The sequence below is a fragment of the Eleutherodactylus coqui genome, chromosome 4 (assembly GCF_035609145.1).
Source record: "Eleutherodactylus coqui strain aEleCoq1 chromosome 4, aEleCoq1.hap1, whole genome shotgun sequence".
NCBI classification, from domain to species: domain Eukaryota; kingdom Metazoa; phylum Chordata; class Amphibia; order Anura; family Eleutherodactylidae; genus Eleutherodactylus; species Eleutherodactylus coqui.
Window position 1 is genome coordinate 252,364,396 of NC_089840.1, and position 17,688 is coordinate 252,382,083.

Sequence of the window (17,688 nt, forward strand, 5' to 3'; positions counted from 1 at the left end):
AGGTTTCTGTTGCTCCGTGCTGATGGGAGGTCAGAATTTGACACAAGCAGCATGAATCGATGACCCCTTCTTGTCACCTGGTCAGAACATGTCAGCACTTCCGTCTAATCTGTGACAACTAGAAGAAGCTTCCTGTCCGCATGGGCCGATACTCATGGTCCTTTGTCTGCTGGCGTCTCAACCTTCTGTTTCTTGTTGGCACAATGGCACTGAAAGAGGTCTTCTGCTGTCTTAGCCTATCCGTTCTAAGGAATGAGGAGCTGTGCATTCAGACACCATAATTGGAGCATCAGTGTTGTACTCAGCTGCCATTTTCTTGACTGTGCAGTGCCTTTTTGTCAGAACCATTCTTGACATCCTCCTCTGACCCCTTTCACCAATAAGTTATTTCCACAGGATCCCCTTTCGCTGGATGTTTTTCCTCTATCACATCATTTTCAATATACTCTCTGCACCGTTACATTAGAAAACCCAACAAGGTTGGCGGTGAAATCCTGGCCCGACTAGTCTGGCACTGATGACCGGGCCTCGTTGGAAGTCACTCTGATCTCTGGATTTCCCCATCTAATGTGGATTCACACTGATCCACAGAAAAATTGTCACGTGACTATGCTGCACTCCGAGAATTATTTTTATACAAGAAGCTCCAATCATGAAAGGGTCGGGGTCTCTGATAAAGTGACGACTCGGTGTATATTCACTTATGTAGTAGGATGGCGCCATCTAGCATCATTGTACCATCTTCTCAGAATTCTGGATTTCCTCCAAGGTCTTGGAGTTAGTTAACAATTGCTACTTCAGCGACTACTGCTATATCTCTGTGATGGCAAGCTTTTACCAGGTTGTACATTACAGAGTGATTTGTTTCATGACGCGACCCCCTGTCCATGTGATTCACGAACTGATATCGCCCTCGCAATCCTTCCGAAATCCCCTGGATGTGAGGCATTTTCGCATGATTCCTTTCATCCCCGCCGCGGCTGTGACAGAGATTGGGATGTTCTCCCACTGTTTTCAATGGGGCCGACTTTGCCACCCAAACCTCCTAATGGCGGCTCCATATGGGGCATATTTTGTGCAATACGCAGGAACCTGCGACTTAATTAACAACTAGACATTACTATTCCCATGGTGTGGATTCCTGTAATCTCTGACACTGTCCGTTCAGGGCTGACAGTGCCAGACTTTGTAAAGTTAAAAACCCTATTGACCAAACGAACCGTAATTCCCTGTTGTCAATTTATTCAGATTTCCATGAAGAGTAACAGAGGGATAGCGTAGGAGCAGATGCTCCAGCATTATTATTGGGGAACATTTCTGTTTTAGTAAATACTTGTACTCCCCATGCACTAACAATGCTGGAACATCTTGTTTTCTTACATTCCTCAGTTATTCCTCATGGAAATCTAAGTAGTTTGACAACTAGACATTACTATTCCCATGGTCAAAGGCGTGGGTCCCTGCGGACTCTGATACTGTTCGCTCAGGGCTGACAATGTCCGACTGTAGACCATATTGACAAGAGGAAAAGGAATTTCCAATTGTCAATTTATTCAGCTTTCCATGAAGAATAACAGAGGGATGGCATAAGACAAGATGATCCAGAATTATTATCACCTGGGAAATATGTATGTTTTAGTAAAGGCTTGTACTTACAACACTAGAGCATCTTGTGTAATGCCATCCTTCAGTTATTCCTCATGGAAATGTTAATACATTCACATCTGGGAAATGCTGTTGCTCTTGTCAATAAGGTTTGTCCTTTGCCTGATCAGGGTTGACAGTTTTAGATGAAGGACAAAACATATTGACAAGAGGAACAGTCATTTCCATGAGTAGTAACTGAGGGATGGTATAAGACAAGATGCTTCAGCAATTTTACTACATAGGGAATATATGTATTTGATAAAACAGGCATATTCCCATGCAGTAACAATGCTGAAGCATCTTGTTTTGTGTCGTTCCCCCAGTTAATCCTCATGGAAATGGGAATAAATTGACAACTGAAAACTACTGTTGCTCTTGTCAATAAGGTTTGTCCTTTGTCTGATCAGGGCTGACAGTTTCAGACTAAAGGACAAAATTTACTGACTAGAGGAATAGTAAATTTCAGTTGTCAATTCATCCACATTTACCTGAGGAGTAACTGAGGAATGGCATAAGAAAAGATGCTCCAGCAATGTTACTACATAGAGAGTATAAGTAGTTACTAAAACAGATATATTCCTCATGAAGTAACAATGCTGGAGCATCTTGTCTTATGCCATCCCTCAGTTATTCCTCATGGAAATGTGAATAAATTGGCAACTGGAAATTATTGTTTCTCTTATGAATAAAGTTTATCCTTAGTCTAAAACAGTCAGCCCTGATCAGACAGTATCAGAGTGTGCAGGGATTTATGCCTCTGATGAGGGGAATAGCAACACCCCCTTGTCCATTTATTCACATTTCCATGAGGAATAACAGAGGGATAGTACAAGACAAAACAGTCCAGAATTGTTATGACATGGGGAATACAAGTATTGCCTTAAACAGACATGTCAGAAAAGCTAAGAAGAACGCTTTGACAGTGAGTTCACATATAGCAGAATTGTAGCGGAATTTCGATGGCGGAATGCGTGCCATAGTACAGAACAATGTAAGTGAACAGAATCAAAAGCGGAAAATAGTCATGCTGCAGATTTTCAATCCGTCATGGCAGAGCAATGAACTTCCATGGCGGATTTTGTCTATTTTGTAAGTCTTGCCACCATGAAACGAAATGTGTACGCCCCAAAACGCAGATCCGTCCGTAAGTCGCGTCCATGCGAATTTGCATAATCTGCATTCCGAGTTGCAGAAAAAGTTGACATGTTGTTTAATACTTTCCAATTCAATTCCCGACACATAACGCTCGGCCAGGAATCAGCGCCACATTTCTAACATGACGCCACGAATGGGGCGATTTACAAGTTATTCAGCAAACATCTATTAAATGGCGCTGTCGCAGCAAGTAACAGATTGTCCTTTTGGCATCGCTGCGTGCAGATTTTCTTTAATAAGCCATCAGCAGATTTATGACGGTGCCATTAGTTAGGGACAGGGTGTTGTTTAAAAAGAAATAAGTCACACAGCGCCTTATGGCGCCGGCCGTAAAAACCACCAACCGGCAACAAGGGCGGCAAGTGTGAGGTCTTACTGCCCTCTGCTGCTCAGACGTCACATAACAGTCTTCTATGGAGAGCGAGAAGAAGTCTGAAAGATTACTGCAAGGGCCCTTCCACACGGCCGTATGCGCAACTGCGCATGCTTCTGTGCAGGGGCTTATCCAAACGAGCGTGGGTACAGCTATGCCCCCCCAGCATGGAGTTTAGTTGCGCCTAAATGAAATCCATGGGTTCTATTCTCTCTGTGTGAAAGAACCCTAAGGGCGGCCTCACACGGACATATTTGTGTGCAGAATACGCAGAGACTAGGACCCGTTGATTTCAATGGGTTTTCTCACATTCTGCAATTTTTGTGCACACATTTGGCAAATTCACATGCGGTATTCTCTCCACGGAATCTGAATCAAGAAGTAATATGTTGCGGCACCCAAGCAGAAGTGAGCTGTTGTGGAGGGATCATGGGGGAAACAAGATATATGTCACGGGTGGCTCTGTGATCTCTCCTGACAACGGCAGAAAGGGAGCTAGCTCGGTCGCGCGCAGTGGAACAGGCAAAATAACGATAACAACTACGCTTAATGGTTTTGTCACGTGACGCCAGTACCTTTGTGGGGTGAACTCGTGTTGTTGGTAAAGAAATAACTGAGGCGAGTCTATGTAGCTTTGTTGTAAACCGAAGGTACACAGTTTACTTAGCACTTTTTAAACTAACTTAGAAGGTTACAATTCACAGTTTTGCAGACTTGGGTTGCATTCAAGATAAACATTGCTCCGGTCATAAGAATACCACAAACAGTTTTCTTCAACGCTCTCTCTATTTGAAGGTTACACAGAAAAGGATCCCACCAGTCCTAGTTATCTGAGTGTTGTTTTCCAGAAGATTACTTAGTGGAAGATTGAGTAACTGAAATAGGGCCGCTTTCACTTTCCCTGATTTTGTGTAGACGGTTCCCAGAACTGTTCTCCTCCACTCTGTACTTGTTTTGGTAGTGTGTGTAAACCCACTCTCCAGTCGGGGCACGTTGATCTCTGCAGCACTGAGATTCACCTTCTTGCTCGACCACCTTCCGACAACAACCACCCCCTAACTCCTCCTTCACTTCCTGCTGCTTTCCTGCACTTTCCCTTCTCCCAGCCTCACATCCTGCCTCGCCCTGCTCACTTTCCCGGGCTTACCTCAACTCCTCCCCCGTCTAGGAATGAGGGAATTCTATGGCAAGCAGCCAATCACCAGCAAGCTGGCAGAATAGATTTAGCCCATGAAATAGAAGAAAGACAGGGTCTCCCTCCCATGTGATACCTTCTATGTCTCTGCAGGAGGATGTATTCCAGGACTCCTGATTGTGCAACCATCCTGTAGGACGCTTCGGGCCACTACAATGTCAGTTTTTTCTTTTCCACATGTCAATTTGACTACAGATTCCTAATTAATTGAATGGGATTTGATGTAGAATTTGTGTGGGAGTGGGGTAGTGAGGCTCGTACATTGTAGTTTGGGGAGTGGGCGAAGGGCAGTGAGGCTCGTACATTGCAGTTTGGGGAGTGGGAGAAGGGCAGTTAGGCTCATGCATTGTAGTTTGGGGAGTGGGAGAAGGGCAGTTAGGCTCGTGCATTGTAGTTTGGGGAGTGGGAGAAGGGCAGTGAGGCTTATGCATTGTAGTTTGGGGAGTGGGCGAAGGGCAGAGAGGCTCGTACATTGCAGTTTGGGGAGTGGGAGAAGGGCAGTGAGGCTTATGCATTGTAGTTTGGGGAGTGGGAGCGGGGCAGTGAGACTCGTAAATTGCAGTTTGGGGAGTGGGAGAAGGAAGGCGAGGCTCGTACATTGCAGTTTGGGGGTGGGAGAAGGGCAGTGAGGCTCCTACATTGCAGTTTGGGGGTGGGAGAAGGGCAGTGAGGCTCATATACTGCAATTTGGGGAGTGGGAAAAGAGTACTGAGACCTGTATACTGCAGCTTGGGGAGTGGGAGAAGGGTGGCGAGGCTCGTAGATTGTAGTTTGGGAAGTGGGACAAGGGCAATGAGGCTCGAACATTGCAGTTTGGGAAGTGGGGGAAGCGCAGTGAGCCCTGTCATTGTAGTTTGAGCAGTGGAAGAAGGGCAGTGAGGCTCCTACATTGCAGTTTGGGGAGTGGGATTGTAGTGGCCCAGAGTTAGCAGGGCCCCTCCATAAGTGTTGAATGTGTTTGTCTTGTGCAATGGTATTGTCAGTGTCTTTTGAGTTGTATGCATTTGACGTGTATTGCACCTTTGCAGCACTGAATGAGTTAACGTCTGGGTTTTGTCTGAGAAATGTATCATGTTGTATGTCATGTGATCATGCTATATATAAGTTAGCGGGGCCTCTCCATAAGTGTTGAATGTACTTGTCTTGTGCAATGATATTGTCAGTGTCTTTTGTGTTGTATGCATTTGACGTGTATTGCACCTTTGCAGCACTGAATGAGTTATGGTCTGGGTTATGTCTGAGAAATGTATCATGTTGTATATCATGTGATCATGCTATATAAAAGTTTACGTGTTTGCAAGGAGTATGTAAGTTGGTTGGAGTCAGTCTAAGAGAAGTCTGTAAGGAAGTGAGCTGGATTGAGCTGCACAGACACTTTCTGGTCTGTGTGGCCCAGAAAGGAAGAGGCCGAGCGAAGGAACGAAGCCTGCCCTGGGCCCACACTACCCAGGATGTGCCAGTGTTACCACTAAGCACTGAGGGAGAGAGAGACAAAAGGCACCTGAGGACTGAGTGTTCACTGGTAGAGAGTAGGAGGGAAAGAAGCAGTTGCCAGGAGCGGGATCTCACAGATAACTAGCCCGTGGATTGTCTGGAGTCATCCCAAGAAGTCCTCCCTGTCAGACCAACTTCTGGAAGGGTAATTTGTGTCAGTACCCTAGTATTTATTGAAACTGTCCTGAAGTTGAAGTAAATGGACACTACTGACCATTCTCGGTTTGTCCATGAAAAGTTACTCTGTGTGTGGACTCTTTTATTACAACATCCAGCTTCACCAAAGAGGACGGAACAGTGGTGTCATGAGTGCCAAAACAAACTCAAGGCAATTTTCAGTTGCCCTTCCCTGTGACCTCCCCCAGCAGTAACTTGGTCGAGTCCCAAACTACCCTCAGGAAAGGAGATGGTTGTGGGCCCGCTCCTCAGACACTGCAGAGTGGAGTAAAGGCATCACGAACAGGATGATCCCTCTGTGCCTGCATCTAAAAACAGTGCCTCCTTCATCTTCCCAGACACAGGGAAAAGTTGTATACCCATGTCTGAGCTTCAAATGGATTTGGGGAGCGGCTGTCCGGTTTTCCAGCCCTCTGAGAAGAAAGAAAGGCTGAGCTACCTGCAAAAATGCAGAAAAAAGTAAGTACTCTTTATTTAAACCTCATTCTTATGTGTCCAGAATGCGCTATACCCTGAGATAAGGACGTGTTATGTTGTTGGACAAAGTGGAGTTGCCTGCCCCGCACTTTGTGCCACAAATCGGGGAAGACTGTATGAACACACAAGATGGCGCCCAGTCTTCTTCTTACTTCATCGTGAAAGAACCTGCGAAAATTTCCCGCCACCAGTTTCCCACCGTGACTGAGGAAAAAGTAGGGGGGGGGTCACCCCTACCTTGGAGCAGTGGCAGTAGGCTAAAGACTCCCTAGGGAAGGAGTCGCCCCTGCTGGTGAGTGGGCCTTTGGACTTGTCTCAGCAGATCAGCGTGAACCACCCTACAGGCAAGATGGCGGCTAGAGTTCTAAGGGGAGTCCCAGCTGGTTACCTACTGCCAAGACCCCACTTCTATTGGGGTAATGAGCCCGAACTAGTGGGATTGGTACCCCCACCTTCTCCTGCTTCACCCCCTTTTGAGGACTGCCTGAAAGAGCCATCCAATCAGGACCCTGTTGCTCCTCAGAGTACTTCTTCTGCTACTCCTCCGATGAGAGAAAGGCTCTGGAGTCTTCAGAGATACCGAGTGGGGGATGGATTTGTGGAAAGCCGGTACCCCCCATGGATCCTGATTCACCATGACAATCAGGAGTTCAAGGATGTCCTGCCCGCACACCTTCTACCCTTCATCCAAGAATATGGGGACTCCAACTTTTCCTTTACATTTGTGGAGGAGCAGATGGAGCGTTCCAGAGGGCCACCATACGTCGTTCCTGCTTTGCTACCCCGGGTTGGATCCACAGAGAAAAACGCTTCTCCGGAGGACTTATCTGCATTGCGGCGGCAATCAGGGGCTGACCGTTCTGAGCCAGCAATGGACCCAGAGGACAGTACTGCAGAAGATTCTGAGGTAAGAGTCTTGCTGAACAAAAGTCCGTCCCTGTGCTCTTCTGCAGGAGTCCGGTCATGGAGCACAAACGCTACACCAACAGGTTTCAGTACGGGATCCAAGTCTGAAGAGCCCACTGTTCACTATACAAAAGGGACCTGGTGTTGAAAAACTCCAGTGGTTATTGGACTCTTTTCCAGAGACTGTACTTTGTTTCTCTGTTATGTCCAAAAGGACTCTGAAGTCATTATGTTCCCTTTGCATAGTTCTACAATGCAAATATTCCAAAATGCTGATGTATAATTCAATTGCACAATGTATTACAAATGTTTATAAGTAACACTTCAAATGTTTAAATATTGTGCAGGAAAGTGAAGAAGGGGTTAAAATAAAAAAAATTTGCTTGCACTGAGGTGATTGCTTGTATGTGAGTGAAGTGAATGTAGGAGTCAGGAGGTCTAGACCTTCCACCCTACTAATCCACTTAAGTGTGCCAGTGTCTGCCTGTTATCTTGACTGTTCCAGAAGATACAGCCTCATTATCATTTTTGATTAGTCAGCTTGGTTGGTGGTATTGACTTCTAGCTACCACTCTTCACCAGTCTCCAGAGAAGTGATGGTCATTCCACTTATTCTAAATCCTGGCAGTCGCCCTTTTCTATTCCTTAGTATAGCTAGTGATGTATTTCTCTTTCTGTCTTTAGTCTTTGGGGAAAAGAATTATGTAAGTGCCCTATAGCAATGTTAGTGAATCCTGGATTCCGTCCACCGTAACAGTCTTGTTCGGTGGTTATGGCCATGCCACTTCTACATACACGTTGTCATATATTAATGCTTTACATGGAAAGTGACATCTTAGGTAGTGTGAGTACCCCGGGATAGGTAAACTCTAAGTAGTAACCAAAGGTGGAGTATGTGTTTACATGTTTCACCTTGCACACTCCATCATTGTGCAGATGGTTCTCTAAAATGGAAGTTGAGTAAAACCCTGGAAAGAAAAACTCTGGAATATTCACTGTGTGGGAGAAGGGCAGTGAGGCCTCTACATTGCAGTTTGGGGAGTGGGAGAAGGGCAGTGAGATCCATATATTGCAGTTTGGGAAGTGGGATAATGGCAGTGGGACCTGTATATTGCAGTTTGGGGAGCAGGAGAAGGGCAGTGAGACTTGTACATTGCAGTTTGGAAAGTGAGAGAAGGGCAGTGAATCTGGTAGGCCCCTGCAGCCCAGCTGAACCGGGCCCACCCAGCGGTCACGTGATTGCTGTTGCACAGTGGAAGTAATCCATCCACTTTCACTCTTTAGTACATAGCTCTCCGTCAGCGCTGTATAGCCTGGAAAGGAGAAGGGAGATGCGGACACTAACACCCAAGGACCCGACCTGCTGCTGCTTGTAGCAGCAGAGGCTTTAATCCCACACTGTATGTCTGCTGTTGGCCGTGATTAAAGTCCAGAACCAAGCGCCGTATATTTAGCGAGCTTGCTTCTTAAGGGGTTTACGTACTGTAAAATTGAGGTGTGAGCAGCTAACAATAACTAAAAAGTCATAAATTACATTTAGCTGATGAAAAATAGAGTATTTATCCAGCAGCACACAATAATTCACAAATTCCAGGAAATGGATGAGGTTATCAGCTGCAAAGCCACAGTGCAGGAACCATGAACCTTCAGTTCCAAAGTGAATCCAATATAGAGTGAAGAAGTGGAAGCATCAACGGTGATGCTGCCACTTCTTCAGTCTATAAATTACTTTTAGCTGTCATGTGTACATTTTTTAAAACATTTTCAGTAGGAGTAGGGAAGTCCATTAGGGATTGCAGCAGGATAGAGAGAGTGTTCATAAATATATCACGGGGGGGCGTGTCCGGCTAATGGCGGAGTAAGCCGCACTTAGAGCGAGCTCCCGCGCCATCCACCCGACCAGCAGCTCCGAGGCACCCAGCGGCAGCAAAAACCTACCCCCGGACGCAGCAACATGAGCAGGAGGCAGTCGCGCCCACCGGGCCCCGCGACGAGTGGAAGAAAAGGCGCAATGGAGAAGTTTCTCGGCGCCCCGGCAGAAGCGCCGGTAAAATCCAAAATGGCGCCCGCTCTCGCGAGAGTTCGGGCGCCGAAGGCAGAGGTCCCAGCGCCGGTGACAGACGCCCCAGCACCGGCTCCTGCATGCGAGGAGCAGCGTCACAGAGCGCAGCAAACAGAGAAAAGGGGACAGGACCAGCGGAGTGACAGAGGAGAGGAGGAGAAGGAAAATTCCAGGAGCGGGTCTGACATGGAGGGGGAAGAGCCGGCAACCCCCCCAGGCAGGGGAACCGTGAGTAGTGAGGGCAGCAGCCCATGCACCCCGCACAAAACACTCTCCCCCTCAGCAATAGACCCCACAGAAGGTGGAAACGGCAGCCCACATATATGGCCACAGACCCCTGAACCCCACACTGTGAGCTCTGCAATTAAAAAGAAAAAAGGGACACAAACCCAGCAGGCAGAAGATAAAGAGGAGGCATGGAAGAGCCATATAATGGCCATTCCCACAAAATCAGAGCTGGACAGTCTGTTCCAGAGACTTGAAACATCTAATAAGCAGGTCATGGAGCAGATACATGCAGACATGCAGCACTTAGGCCATAGAATCCTACAGGTGGAGGAGACACAGGAGAACACGGCGGCCATCCTAGAAACACATCGTCAGGCAATACAAGCACAAGCCGATCAAATCACAAGTATTATAATGCATGTTGACGACCTGGAAAACAGGAACCGTAGAAATAATCTGCGCATACGCGGCCTGTCAGAAGAAGTAGAAGGGCAACACCTAGAGGCATGGGCGCAATCGTTTTTTCAACAGTTAATAGACTACCCTCCCGAGCGCACTATTGAGATCGATCGTATTCACAGAGCACTAGGTCCTAAATCAGCGGATCCCAACAGACCCAGGGATGTTATTTGCAGGATCCACTATTTCAGAGAAAAGGACATAATACTCCGCAAAGCTAGAGAAAAAGGGGGCTTACAACACAAAGGCAGACCATTAATGCTTTTACAGGATCTAGCTCGACATACCCTGTGGCTGAGGGGGGCCCTGAGACCGCTCCTAACAACCCTACAGAATCAGGGAGTCCCATACAGATGGGGATTCCCCTTCTCGCTAACGGCCAGGAGGAACGGGAAGTCGGCCACGTTCCGCACCCTGGGGGACCTGCCAAACTTCCTAGGCACTTTAAACTTACCTATGATATCCCTGCCAGACTGGCCAGAAACGCCGACAGTAGTGGCCCCCACCGCCCAGGAACAATGGCAGACAGTACAACCAAAATCCAGAAGCGAGAGAAGGAGGCCAGCGGAGGAGGCTACTTGACTCTGGAAGCCATGACCCTGAAGGAATAACCCCTAACAAAAAGGACACAGGGAGCGAATACTACAGCTTCCTACCTTTGGTTACATAACACTCTTTACATGTTACAGTTTAATGATGGCAGCCCCATGTGGATCATGCATCCCCGCTGTTAGTTCGTGGACAAAAAGAAAGAGTCCGGGTTGCATTTATGTTAATGTTATAGTTCATATTGAAGTTAAAGTGGATGTTGGTGCCTCGAGAGGTAGCACTCAAGGCCCATGATAGTGGCCTATTGCATATTTGGAGAAGAAGTTCTTCTCAGGCCTGGGGGGGGGACGCGGGAAGACAAAGCTTGCTACTGTCATTCCTTCACGCCTCCCACCTCAGGTGACCAAATGCACTTCGTGCAAAGACTGGCAGCTAACAGGCCAGTAGCTCACCTGTTCAGCACGTGCAGCGGCTTAATGCTGCACAGGGTCCGCGAGACGGACCTCCTCTTTTTCTTATCTCTCTACCTAACCTCATTCTCCTTCCCAACCCCTCTACCCTACCCCGCCTCCGGGAGCCTGAACAGGCCTCATCCTCCCACAGACCGACCCATAAGCGAGCCTTTCAAAATCAAAACCAGATGGCTGACATAACTTTCTGCTCCTATAATATAAGGGGGCTGAACAAGCCAGCTAAGAGAGGACAAATTCTCGACCACCTACACAAAAAAAGAACCATGATAGTCCTCTTTCAGGAAACGCATTTTCAAGACACGAAAATACCCAGATGCAAACATCGTCACTACACCACCTGGCTCCATAGCCCGCACCCAAATAAAAAAGCGTGTGGCACCTCAATTGCCATCCATAAAAGCCTGCCCCACAAATTGATATCCTCTGAAATAGATAAAAAAGGAAGATTTATATTTATAAAGATCTTGGTGAATAACGAAGTTTTAACTGTGGCGAATGCTTATTTTCCTAACCAGGGTCAGTTGCCGTTTGGCATCCGAGTGTTGGGGGCACTGGCGAAGTTCGCAGACGGATCTAACATCATCCTCGGAGGCGACTTTAATCTAAGCATGGATCCAGCACATGATTCGTCAGGGGGTAAGTCGGGGGTCTCCCCCTCAACCACACGCAAACTCAAATCAGAACTAGCAAACCTCAGGCTCATAGACCTATGGAGAACACTACACCCAAGGGAGAAAGACTACAGCTATCACTCATACGCACACAACAGTTATCACAGACTGGACTATCTATACATAACACATGGGCTACTAGACAGGTCCCCTTCCTCAACAATAGGCAAGTTTATTTGGTCGGACCATGCTCCGGTCTGGGGGTCTCTGAGGGCAGACAGAAGAGATAGTACGTCCCTCGATTGGCGACTGAATGATAACCTGTTGGAGGACGTGGTATGCAAACAAGAGATACAACAGACAATAGAAGACTTCAGAGCAAATCACGAAACAGACCCCACACCAGCCCCCATTAAATGGGAGGCACTCAAGTGTGTCCTACGAGGCATATTTATCGCGCATGGGGCTAGGCTTAAAAAAATCAGAACAGCTAAGATAGAAGAACTACTAGCAAATCTAGACAGACTAGAGACAGCAAATAAATCGAACCCGGCAGATAATATAGCGGCAGAAATATCTTCCAAACGGACAGAAATACTCAGGGTACTAGATCAGGCCTCACTTTGTCAACGGGATAAACTACGGGGAAGATTCTATGAATTCGGAGACAAGTGCGGCAGGGGACTAGCGAGGGCCCTAAATCCCAGAACGCAACAATCGCACATATTTGCAATCAACAAACCAGGAGAGGGGCTAATACATCATAACACCGGCATCTTGGAGAGCTTTCAAAAGTTCTATCAAGATTTATATAATTTGGAGGAAGGCAAGGGAGCACAGGGGCAAGAACTAAATGAAGAGAGGAAAACATACATTGCAGCACACACCCCTAACTCGGTATCGGACTCTGATCAACAGGCCCTCGAAGGCGATTTCACACTGCAGGAACTAAAAGAGGCGATATCTTCACTAAAGATAGGCAAGAGCCCGGGCCCGGATGGCTTTACGCCTCGCTTTTTTAAAACACTTAGCGACCAACTGGCCCCCACAATACTAGATGCCTTTAATGCCATCACCAGGGAATGCTCTTTCCCGCAACAAGCCCTACAGGCGGTCATCACGGTCCTACCCAAACCCGGGAAAGACCCTACTCAATGTGGAAGCTATAGGCCAATTTCGTTATTGAATGTCGATACGAAATTATTCTCCAAGATGCTTGCGGCTCGCCTCCAGCCCCTCATCCCCACCCTGATACATGGAGATCAGGTGGGATTCGTACCTGGCAGGGAAGCGGGAGATAATACAATAAGAACATTATCACTCCTGTCCAGAGCTCAGAGCTCGAGAGAACAACTTTGTCTCCTAACGGTCGACGCGGAAAAAGCGTTTGACAGGGTGGGATGGGGGTTCCTGGAGGCGGCCCTGGAGCAAATCGGGTTAGGTCCGAGATTTCTTGGGTGGGTAATGGCACTGTACACACACCCATCCGCGAGAATTAGGGTTAATGGCAGACTATCCCAGCAGCTCAAGATTAAAAATGGTACCCGTCAGGGTTGCCCGTTGTCCCCTTTTCTATATATTATTGTTATGGAGACATTGGCAAACGCCCTTCGGGCAAACAAGAATATTCAGGGAGTTCAGACAAATAGTGAGGAGCAAAAAACTGCATTATACGCTGATGATTTGCTAATGTACATAACTAATCCTAGAATAACCCTTCCTAACATCCTAAAAGAATTCCATCAATTTAGCCGACTCTCAAACTTTAAAGTAAATCTGAGTAAATCTGAGATTCTCAATATAAACATCCCAGAGGAGGAAGTAGAAGCCATTAGACCAGCGTTCCCATTCTCCTGGAACAAGCACAGTATCAAATATCTGGGAATCATAATCACACCTGACATAGCTGACCTCTTTCAGAAAAACTATAAACCCCTCCTAACGAAACTAGAAGAAGACATGGAAAAATGGCGTACAGTGCCCCTTTCCTGGTTCGGTAGAACTAGCACGGTCAAAATGAACATCCTTCCCAGGCTCTTGTATGCCCTTCAAACCGTACCGATACGATTACCGGGGACTTTCCTTAATCAGATCAGGAAGACAATGATGCGTTTCATCTGGGGCGGCAGGCAACCTAGACGCAACTGGAGGGTTCTCACCGGCCCCCGGGAGCGGGGTGGGATGGGAATCCCGAATATAGCACTGTATTACAAGGCCACCTTAGCAAGACGCGTACTAGATCTAACACAAAGGAACCCTCAGAAACGGTGGGTGACGATGGAGCAGGGGGAGATACCATATAAGGGACAGGGACTACTATGGCTACCGGGACATTCAGGCTTTAGAAACATGGGACTGTCACCATTCACAGAAAATATCTTAGCGGCATGGATAGGGCCGGCTTCGAAAGCAAAACTAATAGCAAGACCGGGCCCCATGACACCCTTGGTAGGCAACAAGGACATCCCATTATTTTTCAAAGGTTCACCTCTCACGGATTTAATGACAGCCACACACCCTACAGAGATCCCGAGGGTCAAGGACATGCTGGGGACGGAGGGCCTTAGGCCTTTGGGAGAGGTGTCAGGAGAAGGGGGGCCCCCGACCGGAGCATGGTATCAATACCACCAATTGTGCCACTACATAAGATCCCTGGGAAAGCTAGAGGACATAAACACCCCATTGACACCATTCGAGAATCAATTCGTCTTTAATCAGGCGAAGAACAAAAAAATCTCAGATCTATACAAATTTTTGCTAGATGAGGAAACAAAAGATAGGGGGAGGAACCTAGAAAGGAGATGGGAGCAAGAGCTGGGTACCACACTCACGGAAGAATCATGGAGGAAAGCATACATACTGACATTTAAAATAAACATATCAAGCAAATTACAAGAACTAAACTATAAAGTCCTGACGAGATGGTATAGGACACCGGAGAGTTTGGCCAGATTCTGCCCCCAACATTCGGATGTCTGCTGGAGATGTAACTCAGAAAAAGGTACGCTTACCCATATATGGTGGTCATGTACGCTGATAGGCCCTCTATGGCAGGAGGTGGGTACCCTATATGCTTGGGTCGGTGGCAACCAGATACATCTGACTCCGGAACTTACACTACTGTCAATGTTTCCTGGATCATTGGCGCAGGCCAAGAACTCATTATTAAGATTTTTCATCCTAGCAGTACGTCAGGTAATACCCAGAAAATGGAAGTCTACATCCCCTCCCTCCCGGATAATGTGGCTGGAAGCCCTAGACAACATAAGGCATCTAGAAGAAATATGTGCTAGAGATGAGTTGAGATATAATAAGTATCTATCAGTCTGGTTCAAATGGAATCAGCGCCGAGACTCACAGGAGGTGATCACATGGGTGGCGAATGGAACCACCCCGCCACCTCGGGTACGCCAACAACTGGTTGCCACGGGCTCCCAAGAGTAGGGGAGCCACATGTACACAAACAGAAGCTGACTAGGTCGGTCCCTCCCCCCCCCCTCCTATACATATTCCTTATATCCTCCTATACGTCACCCCCCCCCTCTCCTTTTTCTTTTTCTTTCTTTCCCCAACTCTCTTTTATTTCCACCTCCGTTCTTTATTGAAATTTTTCTCTTTCTCCAAAGTATATACTATTGAGCTGGTTTATATTAAGTACAATTAGAGTGAAAATGTACGATAAGCAGTTATGCTATTAATATGTTCCCCCACCCTCCGGTTTTGAGAGATTGAGTGATTTACGTATATAACCGCAGGCGATGGTTCTCACCCCGGTAATCGGGGAGAAGTTCACAGAAGATACATGGACACTCGAGGAGAATCAAAGACTAGAGCTCAACAACAGTTCTCTTAGTAACAATTTTGATTTATTTGATAAAAGAAGTTATTGTATACAAGATAAAACCAATAAAAATATTTTGAACCATAAATATATCACGGCTGGAGGTAATCTCACTGGCGGTCTGAACCCACAGAGAGGAAAACCAAAGGTGGATGACTTCAAACAGAGATGACATCACCTGTGATCACTGGAGGTAACTGCACTGCAATCACTATGCAGAGCCAGTATTTGAATACGGTATATGATAACTGTAGTATTTAGAGGTATACTAGAGCTGAACCACTGTCTACCTGTCATATGTATATATAATACATCATAGAATGGTAGAGTTGGAAGGGACCTCCAGGGTCATCGGGTCCAACCCCCTGCTCAGTGCAGGATTCACTAAATCATCCCAGACAGATATTTGTCCAGCCTTTGTTTGCACGCTTCCATTGAAAAAGAACTCACCACCTCCTGTGGTAACCTGTTCCACTCATTGATCACCCTCACTGACAGAAATTTTTTTCTAATATCTAATCTGTGTCAGTTTCACCCCATTACTTCTAGTCTTTCCTTGTGCAAATGCGAATAGGCCTGATCCCTCTGCAGTGTGACAGCCCTTCAGATATTTGTAGACAGCTATTAAGTCTCCTCTCAGCCTTCTTTTTTGCAAGCTAAACATTCCCAGATCCTTTAACCGTTCCTCATTGGACATGTTTTGCAGACCGCTCACCATCTTGGTAAGTCTTTCTGAACTTGCTCGAGTTTGTCTGCCTTTTTTAAATCGGGGTGCCCAGAACTCGACACAGTATTCCAGATGAGGTCTGACTAAGGAAGAGTAGAGGCGATAACGAACTCACGTGATCTAGACTCTATGCTTCTCTTAATACTTTCCAGAATTGTGTTTGCTTTTTTTGCTGCTGCATCACATTGTTGACTCATGTTCAATCTTTGATCTATTAGTATACCCAAGTCTTTTTCATATGCACTGCTTAGCCCAATTTTTTTTTTCATTTTTCTTGCCCAGATGTAGGACTTTGCATTTCTACTTGTTAAATAAATACCATTCTGTTAGTCACTGCTCACTGTTCAAGCTTGTCTAGATCTTTTTGAATCCCCTTTCTCGCTTCTCAAGTGCTAGCTATCCCTCCTAGCTTTGTGTCGTTGGCAAATTTGATCAGTTTCCCCTCCACTCCCTTCTGCAGATCTTTCACAAAAATGTTGAACAACACTGGGCCCAGGACAGAACCTTGTGGTACATATATAGACTTTTTTGGGGGTGAGGAGCAAATTTTGAGTTTTGCTAAGTTCCTGCAGCTTGGACACTCATCAAAAACTGACCATATAGAAAAGAAATATACTTTCTGGCTCTGGTTCTGTATTTGCTAACCTCTTACAGATGTGGCCCCTTTTTTCCATTTTTGTTTTTTCCTCCCCACTTTAAAAAAAAACAAAAAAAAAACATAACTTTTTTATTTATTCATCACTGTAGCTGTCTGAGGGTTTGTTTTTTATGGGACAAGTTGTATTTTTCATTAGTCTTATTTAATGTACCAGATAATATACTGAAAAACATTAAAAAAATACTAAGTGGAATGAAATGAGGAAAAAAACGCAATTCTGTCATCTTTGGGAGGGTCTTGTTTCTACGGTTTACACACTTCAGCAAAAATGACAGGATATCTGTATTCTATAGGTAAAAAAGATTTCAATGATACTAAATTTATAAAGTTTTTTTTTTTAAGCTGTACTTCCTTTAAAAAAATATTTTCTATCAACACAGTTGCATGAAAGCTCACTTTTTGCAGGACATCCTGTAATTTCTATTGGTACAAGTTAGGAGTACATACGACTTTTGGATTGATTTTTTATTAAATTTTTTATTGGAGACAGGGTGACCAAAAAAGCTCAATTCTGGCGTTGTGGTTATTATTTTCTGATGATGTTCAGGGGACTTAAACATGAAGATGGTTTGATCACTCCTAGAGTATAATGCAATATCACAGTATTGCATTATACCGCATTGTAACAGGCAGTCTATGAAGCTATGCCACAGGAA